The sequence below is a fragment of the Fringilla coelebs genome, assembly GCF_963513975.1.
Source record: "Fringilla coelebs genome assembly, chromosome: 7".
Lineage (NCBI taxonomy): Eukaryota > Metazoa > Chordata > Aves > Passeriformes > Fringillidae > Fringilla > Fringilla coelebs.
Genome location: NC_140035.1, coordinates 979493 through 1005528, shown reverse-complemented (window position 1 = coordinate 1005528; position 26036 = coordinate 979493). Strand labels below are relative to the sequence as shown.

The 26036-nt window shown below is 54.4% G+C and overlaps 1 long non-coding RNA gene across 1 annotated transcript; it reads left to right on the top strand.

Annotated features, from left to right (window-relative positions):
* Positions 1 to 9057: 9057 nt before the first annotated feature.
* Positions 9058 to 20354, top strand: LOC311155677. Its single transcript, XR_014616292.1, has 3 exons — positions 9058 to 9228; positions 11168 to 11263; positions 20144 to 20354. It is a non-coding gene; the product is annotated as an uncharacterized lncRNA (long non-coding RNA).
* Positions 20355 to 26036: the final 5682 nt, after the last annotated feature.

Below are 26036 nucleotides of genomic sequence, written 5' to 3'. Positions count from 1 at the left end.
TGTGGAACCAGAATGATCCCACTGCCATGGACAAATTGGGGGCTGGAGAATCCATCCAGAGGTGCCCCAGACAGCCAGGCAAGGAGGCCTGAGGGGCAGGAGGCTCCAAAGCTGGAATATTATTTGGGAGGAAATTTAATTTTAAAAAGGATGTATTCCCAAAATATTCCCCTTTTGTCCTTAGCTCTGGAATCCCCCAGTTCTGGTTTGGCTCCCACATCCACGGGAGAGCCCAGTGGGAGCTCTGCACCCACCAGGAGAGCTCTGGAGTCAGGAGGTGGTGAAATGGGAATATTATCAAACCCTTCCACCTGGAAACACTGCTGGGAGCTGAAGTCATTCCCAGCTTCCAAAATCCTGGAATAACAATTTTGCTGGAATAAAATCCGAATTATTTTCCTCTTATCCTGCCATGATTCACATCCCAGCTGACAGGGCCTCATCACCCCTCTCCTAAACCCTTAACACCCCAAACTCCTGTTTGGGTGCCTCTTTCCCCATGGGGATTTTGGGATCAGTCACTTCCAGGGGCTGGGAATTGTGAGGGATGAGGGGATCCCACCCCGGGGCTGCCCACGGCTCCTCCCAGCTCTGTGTGCTTTTAAAAGCCTTCAAACAGCAGCACCTGATCCCCATGGACCTGGGAGAGCCAAAGCTGAGGACAAACTGCTCTGTCCCAGGAATTCTGAAATGTTCCTGCTCCCATGGGATACTCTGGATGGGACCTGCCCCGTCCTGAAGATTCCAGAGCATCATTCCAAGAAAACAGACCACAAGGAATGACCTCAGGTAGGGATTCCTTCCCAGAGTGACCTTTAGCTGAACATCTGAAATATTTATCCTGCTTCACTTGAGACATTCTTGCCAAATCCTGAAAATCTGATGGAAAATCCTGCTTCCAGCAGGAGACAATGCTTCAGAAAGGTCTTTTGTGTTTTTTTTTTTTTTTTTTTTTAAATTAGTCATTTCCAGCAGTACAAACCTCCTGGGTCTTATTCCTCTTTCCCACCCCATTCAGGAGTGGCTCTGTTTCTGTTCAACACTTCCCACACAGCCCTGCTCCTGGCAGAGCTGGAATGCTGCATTCCAGGCTTTCTCCAGGATATTTTGGACATAGAGGCTGCACGAGCACGGAGGAGAATTTCCAACACTTGCTAAATCACGCACCAAAACCAGATTAATCCAGCCCAAAGTGTAGGCAAGCCACCCTTTGGAATGAGATCCTTGGAATTTCAAGCAGAGGAATGCACATTCACATGGAATCTGCTCCCAAACGAGAAAGAAATGAGGGAGCAGTGGTGTGCTGCCCTGGGAGCTCCAATTCCCCAAGGAACTGTGATCCAGTTCCCTGTGGAGTGCAGCCCCTGCTGGGAGTGGGGCAGGAATTCTGTCACGGATGGTTCTCCAAGCAACCCACGGGATAAGGAACCTCCAGTAATAACAAACACATCAAAAATCCAGGATTTCACCAAAGAAACCTTTGGGTTTTGTCTCCAGAGAGGGGAAAACTGCGACAGCAGGGAGGTCAATCTGTCTGGGACTGATGCTCCTAAATAAATACATTTGTGTTTATTTTCCACCCAGCTCCGGTTATTTGACCCATTTTTGGGTCAAAAGCAATTTAAATACTCCCATTCTTCCACGTATATGAAACATCAATTCAATCTATAGAACCCATAATATTTCTCCTCCTTTTCCTCCCTATCAGGGCAAAACAACCCCTAATTTGTACATTTGAGCTCTTCCCAACTGCTCCTTCCTTAGCCCTCATTTTCTCCTCCTCCTGCCGTTAATTTTCCCAGCGTTTCTGCAATGAAGCCCTGGAGAAGCGACTGCAGCAGAGCCCAGGTCCCGTTTCTATAGAGACAGAGCTGCCTGCATCCCGGAAAGCCTCGGGAAAGCAGGGAAAAGGAGCAGGACCACGGCAGCGCCACCGAAAGGTCCTCCAGGGCCCGTCCCGCCCACGGCTCTATTGTTCCGTGATGAAATCCGCTGGATAATTGGAATCCACGGCGATCTGGGGCTCAGAGCCGGCTCTAATTAGGAAATGAGGCTTTGGAAAGGAGATTTGCTGCTGGACTCCCACTTCTCCCAGCACAGGGGCACCGTGTCCCAGCTTTCCCCTCCTCCTGCTTCCCTGTCCCTATCCCAGGTTTTCTGTCCTGCTGTTCCCTCTATCCCATATCCCAGGTTTTCCCCCCTCTATCCCCTATCCCATGTTTCCCTCCTGCTGTTCCCTCTATCCCCTATCCCAGGTTTCCCTCCTGCTGTTCCCTCTATCCCCTATCCCAGGTTTTCTGTCCTGCTGTTCCCTCTATCCCCTATCCCAGGTTTTCCCCCCTCTATCCCCTATCCCAGGTTTTCCCTCCTGCTGCCCCTCTGTCCCACAGGGCAGGGATTGCTGGTTTTGGGCTCAGCAGGATCCCAGATCCAGGCTGGCTCTTGCATCCCAAACCAGGGTTTCCATAGTTTCACACCAGGACAAAGGAATTCCCAGGGATGGATCAGCAGCACAGCCTAAGGAAAGGGAATATGGGATGCAGCTGGAGCAGGAGACTCCCCTGGGACTCACTGGAATTAGAGCCCAGGGATGGAGAGTAGCACTGGCTGTGACCACCACCGAAAATGCATGTACCCCCAAAATCCCAAAATATCACCAAAAAACCTGTGTGGAATCCCAGACCGGTCTGGGTTGAAAAGATCCTTAAACCTCAACCCCTTCCAACCCCAGCACCTCCCACTGTTCCAGGCTGGAGCAGCCTGGCCTTGGGCACTGCCAGGGATCCAGGGGCAGCCCCAGCTGGGCTGGGAATGCCATTCCAGCCAGGAATTCCCAATCTCCCACCCAGCCCCACCTGGCAGTTCAAGGCCATTGAGTCTGGAACGGGAGAGGAAACCCAGCCCGAGACAAACCCACCTCTGCCACCTGCAATTCCCCAAATCATCTGAGCCCAATCTGGGACAGGAGAGGAAACCCAGCCTGAGACAAACCCACCTCTGCCACCTGCAATTCCCCAAATCATCTGAGCCCAGTCTGGAACGGGAGAGGAAACCCAGCCCGAGACAAACCCACCTCTGCCACCTGCAATTCCCCAAATCATCTGAGCTCAGACTGGCACAGAGCGGGGCTTGAACCGTGGGAGCTCCCGGCTCCTGCAGACACCCAAATCCTGCTCTTCGGGAAAGATTTACTTCCCGAGCTTCCAGAGCCTGGCTGAGGCTCAGCAGGGATCTGCAGGTGATTCACCTCCTTTTCAGGCCATAAAGTCTCCCCTGGGGGATGCAGTCACAGCCATTTGTCAGGGAATGGCTCCGGAGCCCCAGTTCCCTGGCAGGGATGGGATGTGGTTTACGGGCAGCACTTCAGCAACCCCGCTTCAAGCATATTTCAAAAGCCACGGGCAGGAGGGAAGTGTTTTTTCTGCAGCCAAGGTTTGGGAGCCAGGAGTTGCTGTGGCCATAATTCAGATTATTGTTTAAAAAAGAACTGAGGAGGCAGCGTGGGGGTCACTGTGGTGCTGCCACACACCCAAAACATCATTAAAATCCTTCTGTAAGGGACAATAAATGCCACAGTTCTGTGCGGGCTGCCCACGGGGATACAGCTCCCACTAATTAGCTCCGACCAATCACAGGATGTGCCCTTTAATGAGTGCCTGCCCTTCCCCTGCACATCCAGCGCCCACCTGCAGCCAGCAGAGCTTTGCCACCTGTTTGGGACCATCTGGGGAACAAAACCACAAAACTACCGGCAAGGAGCTAGGAATCACCAGGGATGGGGCAGGAGCTGCCAGGGGTTTTCAGGAATCCCCAGGGATGGGGCAGGAGCTGCCAGGGGTTTTCAGGAATCACCAGGGATGGGGCAGGAGCTGCCAGGGGTTTTCAGGAATCCCCAGGGATGCTGCAGGAGCTGCCAGGGGTTTTCAGGAATCCCCAGGGATGGGGCAGGAATTGCCAGAGGTTTTCAGGAATCCCCAGGGATGGGGCAGGAATTGCCAGGGGTTTTCAGGAATCCCCAGGGATGCTGCAGGAATTGCCAGGGGTTTTCAGGAATCTCCAGGGATGGGGCAGGAGTTGCCAGGGGTTTTCAGGAATCCCCAGGGATGGGGCAGGAGTTGCCAGGGGTTTTCAGGAATCTCCAGGGATGGGGCAGGAATTGCCAGGGGTTTTCAGGAATCCCCAGGGATGCTGCAGGATTTCGGTCCAGCTCTGGTGAAATGGCCCCAGGGTGTTCTGAAGGCTGGAATGGGCAGGGACAACCACAGGGGCTGAGATTTGCAGCTGGAGGGAGCAGGGATTTCTGGCACTGGGAAAATGGATGAATCCATAAATGGTTTGGGTTGGGAGGGATCCTAAATCCAATCCCACACCTCCCACTGTCCCAGGCTGCTCCAGCCCCATCCAGCCTGGCCTTGGGCGCTGCCAGGGATCCAGGGGCAGCCACAGCTGCTCTGGCAATCCCAGCCCAGCCAGGAATTCCCAGTTCCCAGTCCCCCATCCATCCCTGCCCTCTGGCACTGGGAGCCATTCCCTGGCTCCTGTCCCTCTGTCCCTTGTCCCCAGTCCCTCTGCAGCTCTCCTGGAGCCCCTCCAGGCCCTGCCAGGGGCTCTGAGCTCTGCCTGGAGCCTTCCCTTCTCCAGGGGAGCATTCCCAGCTCTCCCAGGCTATTCCACAGTAATTCCATGGCAAGGTGCAGCAGACACTCAAGCCCTGCTGCCCATCAGGCTGGGATGGGGCCGCAGCTTTTCCATCCGAAATTCCTGCAATTCCCCCACGGGCCAAGGGCCAGGGTGTGTGGGAGGAGAGTTCTGGAGCTGCGGGGTCATTCCCAGCCCCGGCCCCGCTCTGCTGTGTCGGGGAAAGGAGCAGAGCAGAATTCCCGGCGCTGGCAGCGGAGCCGTTCCCGGTCCCGGAGATCCCGTCCGGTTGCCATGGAAACAACCTTGCCTGGAAAGGGCATCTCCGCATTCCCCGAGCGGCTGCAGCTCCCGGAGCCATTGCAGAGGGCTTGGGAAGCCCTTCTTCCACCCCCTCAGCCCGGCAAAGCAGCATTCCCAGCCCCTTCCCCGAAAATCTCCCTTTAAAGCCTCTGCTGTCACCCCTCCTGCCTCTGTCCCTTCCCAGGTGCCCAAATCCCTCCCAGGGCAGAGCTGGCAGTGCCTCTGTCCCTTCCCAGGTGCCCAAATCCCTCCCAGGGCAGGGCTGGCAGTGCCTCTGTCCCTTCCCAGGTGCCCAAATCCCCACCAGAGCAGGGCTGGCAGTGCCTCTGTCCCTTCCCAGGTGCCCAAATCCCCACCAGAGCAGAGCTGGCAGTGCCTCTGTCCCTTCCCGGGTGCCCAAATCCCCACCAGAGCAGGGCTGGCAGTGCCTCTGTCCCTTCCCAGGTGCCCAAATCCCCACCAGAGCAGGGCTGGCAGTGCCTCTGTCCCTTCCCAGGTACCCAAATCCCCACCAGAGCAGGGCTGGCAGTGCCTCTGTCCCTTCCCAGGTACCCAAATCCCTCCCAGGGCAGGGCTGGCAGTGCCTCTGTCCCTTCCCAGGTGCCCAAATCCCTCCCAGCCCCGGGAAGCCCGGCTCCATCTGGCACAGGTGGGAATGTTTAATTAAGGAGCTTTTTTTAGCCGATCCACGCACCTTGGAGCAGGTGGGCAGGGAAGGGCACCTGCCCTGGGGCTCTGGTAGGACAGGCTGGGTGCCATGGATCCTTCTGGAAAAGGGCAGGAGGGGTTTGCACTCAGCATTCCCAGGCTCCTCGGGGTCCAGGCGGAGCAAAGTGGAAATTTGCTGGGATGGGCAAGAAATGTTCCCAAAATCCAATCTCCAATATCCCAAAATCCACCCTGAGCTGCCCTGGGCCAGCCTGGGGCCGTTCCCTCTGCTCCTGTCCCTGTTCCCTGGAGCACAGCCCGACCCCCCGGCTGTGCCCTCCTGGCAGGGAATTCCAGAGAGGGAAAAGATCCCTGGGGATCCTCCTTTGCTCCAGGCTGAGCCCCTGCCCAGCTCCCTCAGCTGATCCAGGTATTTCTCTTTTGGGAGGGCAGAAAATCCCTAGATTTGGTCATTCCTAAAAACACATTTCCCTAAAAGTTTTGACAGCTGGAAATAGAAAACCATCCAAAAACATTTCTGGAGCTGAGTCACTTTGGAGAGAGAGTGCCCAGTACCCCTGGGTGGGGAGGGAGGGGTATTTTGGTCCTTCCAAAGGCACAATTAGAGCTCCCCAAAGGGGCCAGCAATCCCAAACAAGTCCCCAGTCACCGGCCTTTCTTTCATCTCTCGATGTCTGATTTCATTTACCAGCCAACCTGCAGTTTATTTGTACAAGCAAATCTCTTTTTCCATTCACCCATCAGTGGAATCCCCCCACTGTTTCTTTTCTCTCCCAGTGCTGGTTTTACCTACCAGCAGACCCCGAGCTGGTTTGGAAAGACAAATCCACTGTTCCTTTCAGTGTTAACTCCTGCCATTGCTCCCTGGGTGTTTGTGCAGAGATGTACAAAAATGTCACCTTAAAGCTCTCTCTATTTCTGAGGCCGGTGCATTTTGAAACAAGGTTTTAAAGGGAATGACATTCAGTAAGGTGGGAAGGGCTGTCAGAGACAGCAGGCAAAGCTCCAGCCTTGCTCTGCTCCCATTGCTCAGCCTGATCCCCCCAGGATGGATCCATTTGTTCCTGCTCTGCCCTTCCCCAGGCTGTTGGTGAGGAACAGGGAGCTGCCCTTGGAATTGGGATTCACTGTGATTGCCTGCCTGGCTCACAGGACATTCCCTGGGAACCTCGCTGGGGACACCTGAGGTCATTGCTGGAAGAGCCCTGGGTCACTGCCACCACTCCTGGCCCCCAGAGAGCCCCTGGCTTGTCCAGGAAAGCTCCTCTTCCAAAGGGCCATCCCTCAAACTCCAGGATCATTAAGGCAAGGTGTTAAAAAACAAACCAGGAAGCAGAAAAACACTCAGCAGTCCTCAAATGAAAGTGCCTTAATTAGGCAAAGAAAGTGATTATTATTAGAACCTCGTTCCTTATTTATAAGCAGCAGCAAATGTTAATAAGGGGAAAGTCAGCAGTTGCTTAATGAAACCCAAAGCAGCTGGGTCAAAGCACAGAGTGCAAGGGAAAATAAAACTCCAGCAGCTCCTGAACAGCAGGGATTTCAGATTTGGCTTGGAACGAGGAGGAGGCAAAGCTGCAGAGCTCAGAAGGGTGAGATGTCCACCCCAGGAAGGGCTGGGATCTGCTGGGAGAGCCAGGCTGGAGCCACTGCTGAGCTCACACCCAGCAGCCCTGGCACCACCAAATTCCAGAATCCCTGAGGCTGGAAAAGCCCTCCAGGATCATCAAACCCATCCTGGAGGGATTTCAAACCCATCCTGTGCCCCCTGCCCAGCCCAGAGCACCAAATGACTCAATTCTCAGACTCCACTCTCAGTTTTTTGCTGGTTTTCTATTTCCAGTTGTCAAAACTTTGAGGGCAATGTGTTTTTAGGAATTACCAAATCTAAGGATTTTTTTTCCCCTCCCCCAAACCAGAAATACCTGGAGCAGCTGAGGGAGCTGGGAAGGAGCTGGAGCATCCCTGAGGGAGCTGGGAAGGGGCTCAGCCTGGAGCAGAGGCACAGCCCAGCTCTGAGGTCACCCCCAGAGCTTCCCCAGAGCCCTGCAGGGCAGCCAGGCTGGAGCTGGGGGCCAGAGCTCATTTCCACCAGGGCAGATTTTCTCTCCTTTGTGCAGGGCTGGCAATTATCTGCTTGACCACGAAATTACAGGCTGTTAGGAATCATTTTATTCATCTGATAATTACAAGATTAACCAAAGCTCTCTATCTAGCAAGAGTTCATCTTGCACATGGGGTGGGCTGGAGCTCATTAGCTGGAACTGGCTGGTTTTAATTTAAAGGATAATAGCCCTGTACACCCAGGGAAAAAAAAATCCCAATTTCCTCTCCAGCATCCATTACCTGCATTTTTCAACGGCAAAGTGGCTGTGCCCAGGGTAAATAGCAGTTCAGGGTCTGAGCTGAGCTCTGTGCAGCCTCTGCAGGCGGTTGGGAGCCTCAAAACACAAACCCTACAGGGGGAAGGCACAGAAACCCTAAATGAGGAAGGGTAGAGAAACCCTAAATGGGGAAGGACAGAGAAACCCTAAATGGGGAAGGGTAGAGAAACCCTAAATGGGGAAGGGCACACAGAAATCCTAAATGGGGAAGGGCACACAGAAATTCTAAAGGGGGAAGGCACAGAAACCCTAAATGGGGAAGGCACAGAAACCCTAAATGGGGAAGGGCAGAGAAACCTTAAATGGGGAAGGGCAGAGAAACCTTAAATGGGGAAGGGTACACAGAAACCCTAAATGGGGAAGGGCACACAGAAACCCTAAATGGGGAAGGGCACACAGAAATTCTAAAGGGGGAAGGCACAAAAACCCTAAATGAGGAAGGGCACACAGGAACCCTAAATGGGGAAGGGCACACAGAAACCCTAAATGGGGAAGGGCAGAGAAACCCTACAGGGGGAAGGGCACACAGAAATCCTAAATGGGGAAGGGCACACAGAAACCCTACAGGGGGAAGGGCACACAGAAACCCTACAGGGGGAAGGGCACACAGAAACCCTACAGGGGGAAGCACAGAAACCCTAAATGGGGCAGGGCACACAGAAACCCTAAATGGGGCAGGGCACACAGAAACCCTGAATGGGGAAGGGCACAGAAACCCTAAATGGGGAACGGCACACAGAAACCCTACAGGGGGAAGGGCACACAGAAATCCTAAATGGGGAGGGGCACACAGATACCCTAAATGGGGCAGGGCAAAGAGTGAAGCAAGACACAAATCATCCCTGGTGGGATGCGCTGTTTGGATGGCCACCAACCGCAGCTGGGATCAGGAACTCTGTGGGAAGCTGATTTATGAACTGCACCTTGGAGCAGGGCAGGGGTTTGCACTTTTCCTGAGATCCTTTTCCTGCCGGGCCATAGCTTCATTCTGCTCCACGAAACGTTCCTGAGTGACTCAGCTGTTCTGGCCTCTGCTGCCAGCCCCTCGGTGTGGATACACCAATTAAACAGCCTTCTGAGCACTCCTCCTGAGCCCACAAGTCATTAATGAAACACTTTCCTGTCTCCAAGTGTTCTCTCCAGGGAGAACAGGCTGGGATAGGACTGCCAGGAGAAAATCCAAGCCCTGAGAAGAGCTAAACCGGGAACTTGTGAAAGAGCTAAACACCATCAGGTATTTATAACTCTGTCCCTCATTATCTATGGATGAGCATAAAAGGTTTCCACCTCCAGAGAGGGGCTTTGCATATGGATGAAGGCTGGAGAAAGGAGCCAAGCCCTGTTCCCTCAGGAGAGCAGCACTGCGAGTGCCTTTCCGTGTTAGGGCTGCTGTGACGTGTGCCCTCATCCATAATGCACATAATGCACCCTAAATATAGCCCTGCTCCTCAGAGCTGCCAGGGATTGGGATCCAGGGGGTGCCAGGGTGGGCTCTCCTGGAGCTGCAGCCCCCCCTGGGCTGGGCTGGGCTGGGGGTCCTGCGGCCATGGGCATTGGGATGTGGAGCTGCAGCCCCCCGGGCTGGGCTGGGGGTCCTGGGACTGGGATGTGGAGCTGCAGCCCCCCTGGGCTGGGGGTCCTGGGGACTGGGATGTGGAGCTGCAGCCCCCCTGGGCTGGGCTGGGGGTCCTGGGGCCGTGGGCATTGGGATGTGGAGCTGCAGCCCCCCTGGAGCAGCCCTGCCTGGGGTGGAGATCCCAGAGCTGCAGGGGCTGGGTCACTGAGGGTCCCACTGGACCAATTTCACTGGACACACAGGGTGGGAAGGAGCTGAGGGAGAACCTGGGGGTTCCAGCCCATCCCACCCCTGCCACAGCAGGGATGCAGCTGTGGGCTTTAAGGACCCTTTTTGCCCTCTATCCCAGACTGGATTGGGTTGGAAAGGATGTTAAACCCATCTCCTTTCACCCCCTCCATGGGCAGGGAAGGGAACCTTCCAGCCGTGCTTGGAGGCACCTTTAATTGGGCTTTTTGTTCCCCTTTAATTGGGCTTTTTGTTCCCCTTTAATTGGGCTTTTTGTTCCCCTTAAACTGGGCTTTCTCTGCCCCTTTAATTGGCTTTTTCTGCCCCGAAATGGGAGGCAGGGACACAGAGCAAAGCGTGTGTGCTGCCAGCTGCCAGCCCAGGCTGTTGTGCCCTCCTGGAGCAGCCTGGGCTCTGCTCTGGCCCCAGCCCAGGCTCTGGCACAGTCCAGGTGCTCTGTGGCAGGAGCAGCAGCCCTGCTGTGCCCCTTTTCCCTCTCCAGCAGCTCCCTGAGGAGTCTCAGCCCAGATTCATCAGCCCCAAGGAGGGGCAGCCAGCAGGGACACAGAGCCCAGGGAAGCCTCAGTGAAATGCTGGATGTTCATCTGTGCCCTGGGAGGGTTTGTTCTTCCTCTCTGCACTGGGAAGAGATTATTTAATTATTTAAATATTTAAGTCTTGAAATGAAATTAATTATCCAATTAATTAAATTTTATTATTAATTGTTTAATAAGTTAAAATCTTTCTACTTTGGGGTTGGTTTGGGAAAAGCTCCTCTTGTGCTGAGGGAGCTGAGAAGATCCCAATCCCATTTCACCCTGATAACTCCTTGCTCCTGTTTATCACCAGCCCTGGCATTAACCAGGTGATGGATGAGCTCACTCTGCTTTTCCTTGGGAATATGTGCAGGGAAAGCTTGGATAATTACCTGTGAGGAGAGAAGAGCCTCCTGAGCTGTGCTTTAAATGAGCTGAGGGGCTAGAATCGTTCTCTCTGTAATTAAACTCCTGACAGATCCCATATTTCACCTCTCTGTTAGCCTTGGCCCTCTCCAAGGCTGCTCAGGATCCCCGATTCCACGGGCTGAGGAAGAGGAGCATCCTGTGGGGATGCTGCCTGTGGCCTGGTGACACTCTGGGGCTTCCAAACCCTGGGAGCTGCAGAGCCCAGCTTCCCCAGGAGTGTGGGAGGTGATCCCTGCCAGCAGGGAAATTATCCCCCAGCTCAGAGGCCCAGGGAACACTGGTTTTCCAGGGAAGGGATCCCCAGGGCATTGGGATTTCCTTCATTCCATTTGCTCCAGCCTCACCCTCCCCTTCCAGGGGAAGGAAACCAGCTGCTGATGGTTTGCTCCTCCTCCTCTGAAAAGGGTTCCTGAGGTTCCCAGATATTTGGGAGACAGCATGACTGAAAATGGAAGTGAGATTGTTCCAGGAGGTGTTCTCAGTCCCAGCTGGACTTTGGGGTCAGTCCCACCAAAATCTTAAATAAACAGGGAAAATTTATCCATACACATTCCATAGAATTCTAAAACCTCAGGATGGTTGGGGGTGGAAAGGACCTTAAATCCCACCCAGTGCTACATGGGCAGGGACACCTCCTTCCCACTGTGCCAGGCTGCTCCAAGCCCTGTCCAGCCTGGCCTTGGGCACTGCCAGGGATGGTGAACCCTCCCAAAGCTCTTCCAAGTCCTATCAAAACTGATTTTCCATAATTAAAATATTAAAGGGATTTTCCATAATTAAAATATTAAAGGGATTTCCCATAATTAAAATATTAAAGAGATTTTCCATAATTAAAATATTAAAGGGATTTTCCATAATTAAAATATTAAAGGGGTTTCCCATAATTTAAATATTAAAGGGGTTTCCCATAATTAAAATATTAAAGGGGTTTCCGGGCACGGGTGGGGCTGTGCCTGCCCATCTGCAATTAGCGCTGCAAACGCGCTAATGAGGCAATTCACCGCGCTTCTCCCGGGAAAAGCGACCATCAATCACACCCCGATCGGGGAGAGGTTGTTCTGCTGGATATCCCGATGGAAAACTGGGTGCCCTTGCTGGTTGGAGCAGCTCCCAAAGGGAGCCGGGCTGGGAGAGCTGGGAGTGTTCCTCTGGAGAAGGGAAGGATCCAGGGAAACCTCCGAGCCCTTCCAGGACCCAGAGGGGCTCCAGGAGAGCCTGAGAGGGCCTGGGGACAAGGGATGGAGGGACAGGGAACGACACAGGCAGCAGGAGCAGAATCCAAGCCTGGCACGTTCCTGGGATCTGCTCCCACCCTCCTGCCCTGCCCCATCCCCAGGTTTGGAGCTGCTTTTCCCTGAGGAAATCCACGTCCCCCCGCGGCTGGGGGTGTGGGGAAGCTCTCAGTTAGGATTCCCTCCAAAGCCAGGCTCCAGGCTGCAGCTCCCACTCCCAAAGCCAAGCTTTGGGTGCTGCAGCCATTGGAATGGGGGCTCAGCTCAGGGAAGAGGGGGGATCCCATTTGCATGGGGTGGAGGCAGAGCAGGAGGTGTTTGATGGCCGGGTTCACACCCAGCTGCTCTCCTTTCTCCTTTCCCACAGGGGCTGTTCCCAGGGAAGGCCCAGGGATGCTCAGGCCCAGCCATTGTTTCATCAAACCAGAATCCTGGAATGGTTGGGCTGGAAGGGACCTTGAATCCCACCCCATCCCACGGGCAGGACAGCTCCCAGTGCCCCAGGCTGCTCCAGAGCACGGCCAGGCCGGCCTGGGGCACTGCCCGGCAGCACCTCCAGGGATGGGACTGAAAAGCTGCAATTTTTCTGTGTAACAAACACTCCCCAGAGGGAACAGCCCTTCCAGCACCACTGAATCCCCCAGGGGGCTGAGAAACCAGGGTAAAACACAGACCTGACAGAACAACCTCCCTTGAGAGGTCTGCCACCATTCCTGGGGTTTTTCCTGCAGGGAAGGGGAGAAAACTCAGGGTAAAGCACAGACCTGGCAGATCCCACCCCTCTGAGAGGTCTGCCACCACTCCTGGGGTTTTCCTGCAGGGAAGGGGAGAAAACTCAGGGTAAAGCACAAACCTGACAGAGCTCCCCTCTCTGAGAGACTCTGCCACCATTCCTGGGTTTTTTCCTGCAGGAAAGGAGAGAAAACTCAGGGTAAAACACAAACCTGACAGAACCCACCCCTCTGAAAGGCTCTGCCACCATTCCTGGGGGTTTTCCTGCAGGGAAGGGGGCACAAAAAGCTGGTTTTGTTCTCCCTGGCTGTCCCAGGTGCAGGGGAGCAGCTGACCCCGAGCCATGGAGGCAGCTATTTCTGGGCTGTAATTAAACATTGGCAGAGGGGGAGGCACAAAAGCAGCGCCATCTGCCACCCTCGTGGCACGGAAACAGAGCTGGAGCTTCCCTTTTGTCCTTCCCACGGGATTTTGTCCTTCCCCAGGATCCAAAGGGTTCTGGAGCACTCCTGTGTTGCTGTTGTACTTGTTGGAAAAATCTCTTTGCTAAGATTTCTTCTCTTGGGAAGCTGAGAAACTTCAGAGAGAAAGGAAAACAATATTATCTCGTTTATTCCTCTTGTGTTTTACTGCTTTCAAATGTGGTTTAGAGACTGTTTGTTCAGCAGGTAATTGTTTCATTGGTTCCATGTCAATTGCTTTTGCTTATTGGCCAATAATGGCCAAGCTGTGTCAGAGTTTAAAAAAAAAAGTCAGGAGTTTTTCATTAGCATCTTTCTAACCTTCTATCCATATCCTTTCTGTGTTTTTAGATTAGTTTAGTATTCTTGAATATAATATGAATAAAAAATAATAAATTCAATATTTAATTTTATAATAATATATTATCATTTATATAATTATACATATTATTTATATATAAATAATAGATATAATTATATATTATTTATATATAAAGTATAATTATATATATTTTAATTATTATATATACTATATATTATATAATTATATATTTATATAAATAATATATAATATTATATATTTTTATTTTATTATATATAATATTATATATTATATTTATATATAATAATTTAAATAATATATAATATATATATAAATTATATATAAATAATATATAAAATTAGATATTATCTTATATAGAATAATTTAGGTAATTAAATATTCATATTTATTTAACTAATTAAATTAGCCTTCTAAGAACATAAAGCCAAACCCATCCTTTCCTTGCTAGCAGGAGGCAGCTCACAGGTACCACCCTGCTGGCCCTGGGCTGTGCCTGTGCCTGTGACTGCCCTGGGGGATCCCCCCTGCTCTGGAGCCAGCTGGGACCCGGGGGTGGCCCTGCCCATGGCACTGGGGGGAGCTTTGGGTTCCCTGCACCCCAAGTGTGCTCAGTGAAACCCCTGCTCCAGCTGCTGGCAGAAAATGCAGCTCAGCACATGGGGAGGTTATTTTGGGCACAGTCAGATGAGAGCCATCCACACTCCTCCCTACAGAAAGCTATATTTGGCTGACTCCCACACTGCAGAGCTGACCCAATCCCAGCATTTTGGGGTTTGGGGTGGAGGTGCCGGCTCTGCTCCCCTCCCGTGCCAGCACCCTGCTCCAGGTGGGCCAGGATGAGCAGCCCCATCCCTGGGCCCTGCTGTGCCTCTGGCATTGCCTGTTCCATCTCCCCACCGTGGATTGCCCTGAATTCCAGCAGGATGGGGCAGTGCCCTGGAACAAGGGAGCTGGGGTGGGACTGTGCCATGGGCTGGGCACTGCTCCCCAGGATCCCTGCTCTCCTGCTGGAAATAAACTCATTAAAGGGGTTTCCAGCCAAGGATCCGCCTGAAAATGCCCTCTGGGGCCAGAGCAGCTCCAGGGGAACCTCCTGGTTTTGGGACAAAGGGGCTGGAGAGGGGAGGGCACTGTGCCACCCCCAGCACTGGGGATTGTCCAGGGAGGGGGCTGGATTCAGGGAAGGGTCTGGATTTGTCAGGGAAGGGTCTGGATTTGTCAGGGAAGGGTCTGGATTGCCCAGGGAAGGGGCTGGGTTGCCCAGGGAAGAGGGTGGGTTGCCCAGGGAAGAGGGTGGGTTGCCCAGGGAAGGGTCTGGATTTAGGAAAGGGGGCTGGGTTGCCCAGGGAAGGGTCTGATTGCCCAGGGAAGGGGCTGGATTCAGGGAAGGGTCTGGGATGGCCCAGGGAAGGGGCTGGATTCAGGGAAGGGGCTGGATTCAGGGAAGGGGCTGGATTGCCCAGGGAAGGGTCTGGATTGCCCAGGGAAGGGGCTGGATTTGTCAGGGAAGGGTCTGGGTTGCCCAGGGAAGGGGCTGGATTCAGGGAAGGGTCTGATTGCCCAGGGAAGGGGCTGGGTTGCCCAGGGAAGGGGCTGGGAGCTGGAGCAGCCTTCCACGGAGGCTGGCCTTGAGGGCAGAGGAGGCAGAGCCTCCAGTCCCCCCAAAATTCCTTTGGAGAGTGGCTGGAAGCTCCTGCAGGACCTGGAAAGCAGAGCTGGGCTTGGGGCTCATCAGCTGATGGATGAGGTCCCTCCCTCGGATATCCCCACGCCAGGACACAGATCCCCCCTGGAAGAAACGGCCCCAAATTGCTGAACCCCAAATTGCTGAACCCCTGCTGGAGCCCCTGCCAGGCCCTGGGGGTGCTCCTGGCTGCCCTGGCACCTCTGCTGTGCCCGTCCCTGGCACCCATTCGCTGCCACCCCGGGGCTGGCACGGGATAAGGACCCAGAAATAGCCCAGCCCCGAGACTGTGATGGGCACAGATCCCTGAGATCTCAGATAAGGGGGATGCCAGGGAGCACAGGGCACTCAGAGCTGCTCCTGAGCTCTCAGATAAGGGGGCTGCCAGGGAGCACAGGGCACTCAGAGCTGCTGCAGCTCCTTCCAGCAGTGGAGGCAAACTGACCTTTAGCTGGGGTGAGGCCAACGCCCCACAGCCAAGCCATGCCTCGGGTGCCTTAGGGGCAGGTGTGTCCTGGGGGATGTTTTTGCCACCCAGGGGCTCTGGGAATGGGGGGACTTCCCTTGGGTTTGTTTTTCTGCTCTAGAGGAGCACAGCTAAATTTCAAGGAAAAGCTAAAAATGTAGAACTTGAAGGCAGCCCTAGATGAAAGGAGTTACCTGGGGTTAGATGTGATTCCCACCCCTCAGACAGGTCCTGGTGAGGCCAGAGGGCCTTGGTGGGGCCAAATCCACAGGGACTCAACTGAAACTGGGTGGTTTGCAGAGAACAGGAACTGTCCTTGCTTTTTAGAAAGTCTGGAATCACAGATTGGTTTCGTTTGAAGTGACATTCCAAATCCCCCCAGTCCCTCTGCAGCTCTCCTGGAGCCCCTCCAGGCCCTGCCAGGGGCTCTGAGCTCTGCCTGTAGAACAAAAATCCCATTTTTGGGACACGTGAACGCCTAGGGGGAGGAATGTGCCGTTTTTAAGTTGTTCCAGCAGAACAAACATGATTTTCAGCTACAGCCACCAAAGCTATTTGTTGTGCCAAGGAGTTGCCCACCAGGGCCAGGTTTCCAAGGGCTGGCACAGAATTCCCAGCTCTGGAGCTCAGGGTACCCGACCCAGCCCAGGAGAATCCCAGCCCCACACCCAGCCTGGAAGGGCTGGACAGATCCCAGCCCCAGCACACCAGGGGCTGCTGGAATTCCTTCTGGGGCTGCTGGAACTCAGGACATCCAGCACTGAGTGCCAGGTTCCTCCAGCCAGGAATTCCATCATCACTGTCACCATGCACCCGTGGCACTGAGGGGACTCCAAGGGGACAGAGTCCCTGCCAAGGCAGAGTGGGCTGTTCTGGGAATGATTTCTATAAATATATTCTTATATATTTCAAATAGCTTATATATATATTTATATATTTTTATATATTTTATATATAATATATAAAAATAACATATATAGGATTTTATAAAATAACATATTATACACATAATATTTATATTAATGTTTATATCATATTAATAGTTTTCTTAAATTTATATTTATGCCATTAATAGTATATTTATATTTATATTTATATTTATATTTATATTTATATTTATATTTATATTTATATTTATATTTATATTTATATTTATATTTATATTTATGTCTATATTTATGTCTATATTTATGTCTATATTTATGTCTATATTAATCCTGGGTGGGAAAACCCTGCAAACAATTCAATTTCTGCTGCCAGGTAACCCTGAGGCTTCCAAGGACTGACAGAACAAACCCAGGCAGCAGAGATTTACAGGAATGATTGCAGGGCACAGGACGGCTTGGGCTGGAAGGGACATTGAGAATTATCCAGTGCCACCCTGGGGACCTCTCCCGCTGTGCCAGGCTGCTCCAAGCCCCAGTATCCAACCTGGGGCACTGCCAGGGGCAGCCGCAGCTGCTCCGGGAATTCCATTCGGCAGGAATTCCATTCGGCAGGAATTCCATTCGGCAGGAATTCCCGCTCTCCCGTCCCTCCCTGCCCTCCGGCACTCTCAGAGCCCGGTCCCGCTGATAAGAAGGATCGATAGCGGAGGTCTCCCGTCCCTCCCTGCCCTCTGGCGCTCTCAGAGCCGGTCCCGCTGCCGCCGGAGCCGATGATTGATAAGAAGGATCGATAGCGGAGGAGCGCGGCCGAGGCTCATGGCTGGGGTTAGAGCTCCCCGCAGCGGGGATGCAGCGGGGACAGCCTGGCCTGGGACACCTCCAGGGATGCGCCGCTTCCTCCCGGGCGTGCTCCGTGAAAATCCCTGTTGGGACCCCTGTGGCATTCCCCCCGAGCGGGTTCCTGCTGGGAGACACAAGGTTCAGGGAGACAGAAGCGTCCCACAGCCGATAGTGCAGGGCAGCGCCCGAGGGGATCTCTCCGGGAGCAGCGCCGGGAGCTGGGCTGGAGCCCCGGGAGCGGGGCCTGGGGTCCTGGAGCAGCCCAGAGCCACCCAAAACTGCAGCCAAGGGAACCAGGGAACAGCCTGGCCCGGGATCTGGGCGCTCTGAGCGCGGCTCTCCAGCCCTGGGGGGATGTCACCAGGGTTTTTAAGATTCTCTGAGCCTTTGGATGCTTCCATTCTTACAATGAGCTCTGTCACACACTTTCTCTAAATAACTCATTGTTCTGCATGCTTTTATGGAAGAAAAAAATGTTGATGAAGGGTTGGTTTGTCCAGTGCCATTGGCGAGGTGGCACTGCCACCCTCCCACCCGCCGTCACTTTTAGGAATCTGTGAATGTTAAAGTGACAAAACAAACCTCCCTTTCTGCCTAGAGAGCAGCAGCCTGTCGGGGCTGGGCTGTTTGGGGATGTTGGCCTCCAGCCCTGCCGGGGGTTCAGGGCCAGTCCCGAGCTGGACAGAGCCAGTCCCGAGCTGGACAGAGCCAATCCCGAGCTGGACAGAGCCAGTCCCGAGCTGGACAGAGCCAGTCCCGAGCTGGACAGAGGCAGTGCCAGGGCTTTGCCATGTTTTTGGCCAAGGGCAGGCAGTTCCCAGGCTGGGGTGCTGGGTGGGCTCAGCCCCCAGGGTCCCTCCGTGCTGCTCCCCTGCCCTGCATCCATCACTGTTGGTTCCTGGTTATTGATTACACAAAACCACCCAAACCCATGGAGGAGAAGGAGAAAGGAGAAAGGAGAAAGGAGAAAGGAGAAAGGAGAAAGGAGAAAGGAGAAAGGAGAAAGGAGAAAGGAGAAAGGAGAAAGGAGAAAGGAGAAAGGAGAAGGAGCAGCCTCCACCCCAAACCCTCCATCTTGCTCCAGATCCCTTCCTATATTCTAAACCCTTAAACTCTGAGTTTCCCTCCCTGTGATCTCACACACTTCTATCCAAACTCCACACCCACAATCCCAGTTCCATCATTCCATTCTGGAAGCTTCTCCAGGGCCTCAGGTCATTGCAGTGTTCTCCTGGGGGTCAGTGCCTGCCAGCACAGAAAGTCTGAAATTCCCAGCAGCCAGCACTCCAACTCATCACCTTCCATGGATCAGGAACCCTTTGTGGCCTCTGGCAGGTGGCTCCTGCAGGCCTCACCCCAGGTTTGTGTTACTCTGACCAGGGTTCACCCCAGGTTTGTGTTCCCTGGGCAGGGTTCACCCCATTTTTGTGTTACTCTGAGCAGGGTTCACCCCAGGTTTGTGTCCCCTGGGCACACACTCCTCGTGCTTCACCCCTGGGCCAGCCCAGCCCCCATTCCAGAGGCATTGCTGGGTTTCCTCACCTGCTTGTCCCAGCACTCACCTGAGCTCTGGGGCTGTGTCCCTGCAGCTGCAGCTCAGGGCCTGCCCTCACATTCCAGCTGGGAGCTCAGCATCCCCAGCCATGCAGTCCCAGGCAGCTCTGGTGACCCTTTCTTGGACACATATTTAATTCTGGCTGAACAGCTCCTTCTAAATGAGCAGAAGGTGCCTGAGAGTGAGCCTGGGAGGAGGAGGAGGAGAAATGAAGGGTTAATTCAGGGCAGTGATGAGGAATTCCTGGGCTAGTGACAAATGTGGGGATGTCCCTGCCCCGTGTGCTGGGGGGGATCCTTTAATGTCCCTCCCAGGTCCCTTCAGGGCTGCTTCCCCAGGGGCCTCTCCTCCTGTCCCCCTCCCTGGGGCCTCCAAGGGTCCTTATTGGGATTAAACAAATCCAAGGTTTTGTTTCCTTTGCCCAGGCTGTGCCAGGGCTGCTGCCCAGGGAGAGGGAAAGGAGAGGAGGGAGAGTGCAGGGAAATTGGGGTGATGGAATGGGGACAGAGGGCAGGGAAAGAGGAACAGAGCTGGGAGAGCAAAGTCCCTGCACAGAGGGGCCCGAGGGAGGGAGGGGGATCTGTGAGACCCCAACTGCAGAGCTGCCCCAGCCCTGGGAGAGCCAGGAGCAGGAAAGGGACAGAGCCCAGAGGAGCCAGGAGCTGTTCCAGGGCTGGAGCCCCTCTGGAGCCAGGCTGGGAGAGCTGGGAATGTTCCCCTGGAGAAGGGAAGGCTCCAGGCAGAGCTCAGAGCCCCTGGCAGGGCCTGGAGGGGCTCCAGGAGAGCTGCAGAGGGACTGGGGACAAGGGACAGAGGGACAGGAGCCAGGGAATGGCTCCCAGTGCCAGAGGGCAGGGATGGGTGGGAGATTGGGAATTGCTGGCTGGGCTGGGATTGCCAGAGCAGCTGGGGCTGCCCCTGGATCCCTGGCAGTGCCCAAGGCCAGGCTGGATAGGGCTGGGACAGTGGGAGGTGATGGAATGGGATGGGATCAATGGGATGGGATGGGATCAATGGGATGGGATCAATGGGATGGGATGGGATCAATGGGATGGGATCAATGGGATGGGATGGGATGGGATCAATGGGATGGGATCAATGGGATGGGATGGGCTTTAAGGTCCTTCCAACCCAAACCAATCTGAGAGCCCATGACTTTCTCCTGATTTTTTTCTCTAAGGAAAACCCAACAAGCAGCTTGGGAAGAATCCATGAGTGGCTGGACCCAGCTGGAGCCATTCCCACCTTTAAAACAATTTCCTGGCATCACATCCCCAGGACTCTCAAAACTCCCCAGCAAGCTGCTGAATGAGACCAAAAACTTTTCCAGACAATGCCTGTGAGATGATCAAATTAGAGCAGGAGAAAATATTTTCTCTGGTGAACAAATATTGAAATTTGTTTGAAATACACCATTTCCACAACGATGCCATTTGAGTTAATTACTTTACTGTAAATGTACCTCTTAAATAATTGCTAAACCTCAAGAAATGCTTTCAATAATTGACGGAGTTTTCCGAGGGAAAAATGGTGTTATTAAATCCAAATTAAATGCACATTTGAGACACTTCAGTAGAGTGCTGCCAGAGCAGAGCTTTTCATGCTGTATGAGGAATAACTTTGGGAATTAATGGCAGGAAACCTTCACTCTGCAGCCACCCACGAGCATCTCCTTCCCTGATTTTCCCAATTCCCACAGGCATTTCTGCATTTTGGGGAATGCCCCGGAGGTTTGGGAGCATTCCCAGGTGTGGATGTTCAGCACCACCTGGGGGGGTCAAACCCAGCTCTGGGCTGGGATTTGAGGGGTTGGTTCCATCCAGAACTGGGTGCAGCTTCGGAAGAGCCCGGCGTCCCAGCGAGGGGAGCCCGGGGTGGGCTCTGCTCCCGGGGACGGCAGGAGCCCCCAGCCCCGGGGCCAGCCCGGTGTCCCCTTCCAGCCGGGTCCCCAAGGCTCCCGGAGAAGCTCAGCCGTAGCTGAGCTCACCTGGAGCAGAACAGCGATTCCCACAGCCCGGATTTCCCCTGCCCTGCTCATCTCGGGGAGCCTCCCTGGAGCATCCCTCGCTGCCCACCCCTGCAGGACGCGGGGTGCGCTCCAAAGGCGCCCCAGTCCTTTGGGACCCCCAGCCCTTTGGGACCCCCAGCCCCACCCAGCACCCTCCAAATCACCCCGATGGAGCCCTGTGCCTCGGCAGAGGCGGAATGTGTCATTCCAGACACAGCCCGGCCAGCAGCACTAGAGGGAAGCATCTCCCCGCGTTACCGGGACTCGGGGCACTGGAACCGGCAAACCCCGGCAGCAGAAAGGGTTCCCGTGCCATCAAACTCTGCTAATCAACGGCAATTAACGAGCGAGCCGCAATCAGCTGCCCCCGACAAAGGCCCCGAGCAGCTGACGAGCGGATATTTGGCTGAAATTCGGTGTACGGAGGGGGGCAGCGCTTCGCCGGGCCGGGCTCATGGCAAGGGGGATGCGGAGTGCCGAGCTGGGCCGGGCCAGGCTGGGCCAGGCTGTCCTGCCCCCCTCCCGAAACGCGGGGCTCTGTTCTCTCCACCATCCGCTGGGCATCGCTCCGGCCCTTAATTAGGGGCGTTAATTGGGAGAGAGACCCCGCTGGGAGCGGTTTGGGCGCTGCCGGCACTTGACGCTTCTGGTGGGGAGGAGAAGGGCTTTGAACGCCTGCGAAATCCCTCCAGAATTCCTCAGTTAGCACTGGGACGGGAAAGGCCCGGCGGTTTGGTCCTGCCCAGCACGGCCTGGTGCGCCAGAAAACGGGGATGGAGGTGGGAAAGAGCTAAAGAAAGGAGATCTCCATTAATTGGAGGTGTTTGTGGTCACAGGGGAGCCGGAGGTGAGCTCTGCAGGGAGGGGGATGGAGGTGGAGGTGCGCTGGGATGGTGGGGCTATATCCACATCCCACATCCCATATCCCATATTCCACATCCCATATCCTGTATCCTCCATCCTGCATCCCCTATCCCACATGCCATGTCCCATATCCCACATCCTGTATCCCGTATCCTGCATCCCATATCCCACATCTTGCATTCCACATCCCATATCCCGTATCCTGCATCCCATATCCCACATCCCATATCCCGTATCCCGCATCCCAGGCCATTCCCGCAGCCGCTGGTAGATGGAGCTGCAGCCCCAGGAATGCGGGCTCGGGCTCAGCCCCGCTCCCTCCAGCCCGAGCGTCCTTCAGGATCGCTTTTATGGGAATTCATGGAGGCCGGGAAGAGATCTCCCTGTAGGGAAAAGGGGGGCTGCTCCCAGAGTTCAATAACGCTTCAGGGCAGATGATACCCGGGCCGGGGGCAGATACCCCGGAATGGGGGCAGATACCCCATGGGAAGTGCCCACCCCAGTGCCACAGCAGCCCCCCCAGCACACCCTGGGCCTGTGACCCCGTGCTGGGCATCACTCCCATCCCAAAGGAAGGAATTGCAGACCCGGCTGTGCCAGTGCTGGGCACGTGGGATTCAGGGATCAGTGAATCCATGGATCCCCAGGGATCAATAAATCCATGGATCCCCGGGAATCAATAAATGCATGGATCCCAGGGATCAGTGAATCCATGGATCCCCGGGAATCAGTGAATCCATGGATCCCCAGGGATCAATAAATCCATGGATCCCAGGGATCAGTGAATCCATGGATCCCAGGAATCAATAAATGCACGGATCCCCGTGAATCAGTGAATTCACAAACCCCCGTGAATCAGTGAATCCATGGATCCCCAGGGATCAATAAATGCATGGATCCCAGGGCTCAGTGAATCCATGGATCCCCAGGGATCAGTGAATCCATGGATCCCAGGGCTCAGTGAATCCATGGGTCCCAGGAAGCAGTGGATTCCCAGCTCCCCAGGGAGGGATGGGATACTGGTATATTGGGAAGGAATGCTTCCCTGGGAGGGAGGTGAGGCCCTGGCACACATTCCCAGAGCAGGGATCCCAGGGCTGCCCTGGATCCCTGGCAGTGCCGAGGCCAGGCTGGAGCAGCCTGGGACAGTGGGAGGTGTCCCTGCCATGGCAGGGGTGGGGTGGGACGATCCTTCCCGTCCCTTCCACCCCAAACCATTGCAGGATTTGACGATCCTTCCCTCTCCGGGGAAGCAGCACCTCTGGATGTCTCCATGAATTAATAAAAAATAACAACACAAACCCTGATTCCTGGCTGTTCCCAGTTCCTCCGAGCTAAAATTTCCCCGGAGCCCCCCAAACAGCCTGGGGAGGATCCAGAGCGCCCAGGGTTTATTCCTGCCGGGAATATCCCTTTGGGGACGGTGCCCCGCGCTGGGCTGGCTGCAGCCGTTCCCTTGGGGAAGAACAATTCCCGATCTCCCCTGGCGGAGCTCGGCAGCAGCACACGGACACGCACGGGCGGCAGGAGCTCCGGGGAGCTCGGCAACGGCTGCTCCTTGCAGGGCTCGGCAGATTTTTAATTATTATTTTTTAAATGGGTCCTTTTTGCCAGCAGAAAATGCCAGCTGGGTGGGATAAAACCGCGCTGGAAGGACCTGCTGGTTTTTTGTTGCTCTTTCTGACAAAAGCCAGGCAGATTTCCCAGGAAAACCTTCCAAGCTGCCCAGCTCTGCCCCCAAACCCTGGAGCATCCCTGGATTTGTGTCCCAGGCCCAAAACGCACAGGGAGAGGGAAACAGCACCAAAAAAATCCCAAGTAAATTTCCGTGTTTCCTCCATATGGAAAAGTGCTGGGGTGTTTAAAAACCCTTCCCGAGATCCATGATGTGTTTCTGATGGAATATTTGCTTCAGATGCCACAGATTAAGGCAAACCCCCCCCCCACCCAAAAAACAAAAAAAAAGCAAAAAAACCCCAACCAACCAAAAAAAAAAAAAAAAAAAAAAACAAAACCAAAAAACAAAAACCCAAACCAAAAAACTCCCCCCAAAAAATGGAAACAAACCCAAAGCTGTTTTCCAGATTTTCAAGGCATTTGTGTATTATGACTTCTGATAAAAACTGAAAATTAAAAACTGACTGAAAGCTTGGAGTTTCAAGGCTGGGCTGGGAGCTCTGCTCCCAAAACCCCCCCGGAGGAAGGAGGTGGTCGGCCCTGGAGGCTGGGGATGTCAGACCCTGGCTCCCTGCCTGCACCTGGGTTCACTTTGGGAATACTCCCCTGGAATTTACTGACCCAGGGATGGGTATAATGCTCCTCCTTGCAGGCACAGGAGCTTCTCCATCTCCCACAGGAGCTCATTCCTGGTTTCCAGCTCTGTGGAGCCTGGATGTTTTATCAGAAAGTTTCCAGCACTGAGTGGGAGAAAAAAAAAATTTAAAAAAAAAAAAGGGGAGGGGGTGAAATCAGATAATTTAAGCTAATTTTAAAAAATAATGAGAAATATAAAGTGAAGATGCACAGTCCTGTGCAGCTCTCAGGCTGCAGCCTGCCTTTCCTTACTCCTGTGGCAATTCCTTCCTGCCAGCCCCAGATCAATCTGCCCAACCCGGGCTGTGCACACCCGAGGGGAGAGCAGCCCCCCCATCACACCTGAGCCCTCATCATCCTCCTTTGAGCCCTCGTCATCCTCCTCTGGAGCCCCCGGCCCCGGGAAGCCCCGACCCCCCCGGGCCCGGCCCTGGGCACCCCCTTCCCTGGGAACCCCCCAAGGGCGGCTCTGCTCTCCAGGGCAGGAACACAGGCGGGGGCAGATCCTGGTGTGGGGTCGGGGCTGGACTCTGGGGTCAGATCCCAGTGTGGGGTCGGGCCGGGTTTTGGGGACCCGGGGCCAGACCCCGATTTTGGGGTCAGGGCCGGGCTCTGGGGTCAGACCCCGATTTTGGGGTCAGGGCCGGGCTCTGGGGTCAGGTGTCGATTTTGGGATCTGGGCCGGGCTCTCGGGCCAGACTCCGATTTTGGGGTCGGGCCGGGCTCTGGGGTCAGGTGTCGACTTTGCGGTCGGGCCGGGCCCTGGTGACCCGGCCAGCAGCACTAGGTGGCATTGTGAGACCGGCGGCCGCCCAGCCCCAAATTAGTGACAATTATCCGTCCTGCGCCGCTCTCTGCCGTGGAACCGGTTCCTTATAGCCTGCAGGATAAATTCTATAGGGTGCCTGCCTCAGTCAGGGCTGTTCCTTCCCAGGCTCTCCCTTCCCAGCTTTCACCTCAATCTGTCATCCAGATTTGACACTGCCTCGTTCCAACAGTGCTCAGGAATGACATGTATATAATGTGGAATATTGTGCACATTTACAGCCAGCGCTTTTGCCCCTTCAAACATTGCTCATTGCCGGCTTCTGGCAGCCGCCGTGCTGGAGAGAAAATAAAATTACCGGGAAAAAAAAATCAAAACAAGCCAAACCCGCCGCAACAGAGGGCTCTGTTCTGCTCACCGGGAAGGAAAACTTTGGTTTGGGTGCTGGATAGGGCGGGGTTGGATTTTCGGGGGTTTGGGGCTCGGAATTGTCCGGCAGCTCGGGGCTAATTAAAGAGGAGCTGCACGGCGCTCGGCGAGCTCTCCGAGCTGGCTGCTTTACGATTCTCTTCCATTAACACTCCGGATTATAAATCAAATTAACTGGCATTTCTATTAATAAAATAAAATAAAAAAAAAAAAGGAATCCTTTCAGGAGAGCGCCCAGCCCAGCGGGCTGAGCCCCTTTTCCCGGGGAGGATGAATCCCATCCCAGCTTTGTTCCCACCGCTGCCACCATCACGCTCCTCCTGCCCTCTCGGAACAATCAGGGCGATTATTCCCTTGAAGAAAACAAAACCAAAAGTCCCAGTTAGGCAGGGGTGACTTCCCGGCTCGGCTCAGGGAGCCCCGCGCTGATCCCGGCTGCTTCCAGCGGGAATTCGGCAGCAGCAGCACCAACCCCCGCCTGCCCCAGCCGGAGCACGAAACCACACAGATATTCCTGAGCGCTCCCGAAGCCCCTGGCACCCCCAGCCCGGGGTTTCACAGGATTTAGAGTCAGGGCTCCGTGCCCTTCTCCCCCATCCCGGAGCCGCTCAGCCGCATTCCCGGCTTTCCCAGGCCGGGCATTCCTTTGCCATGGGTTTGGTTTCCTGCCCGGAGCCCCTTTGTGCGTTTGGG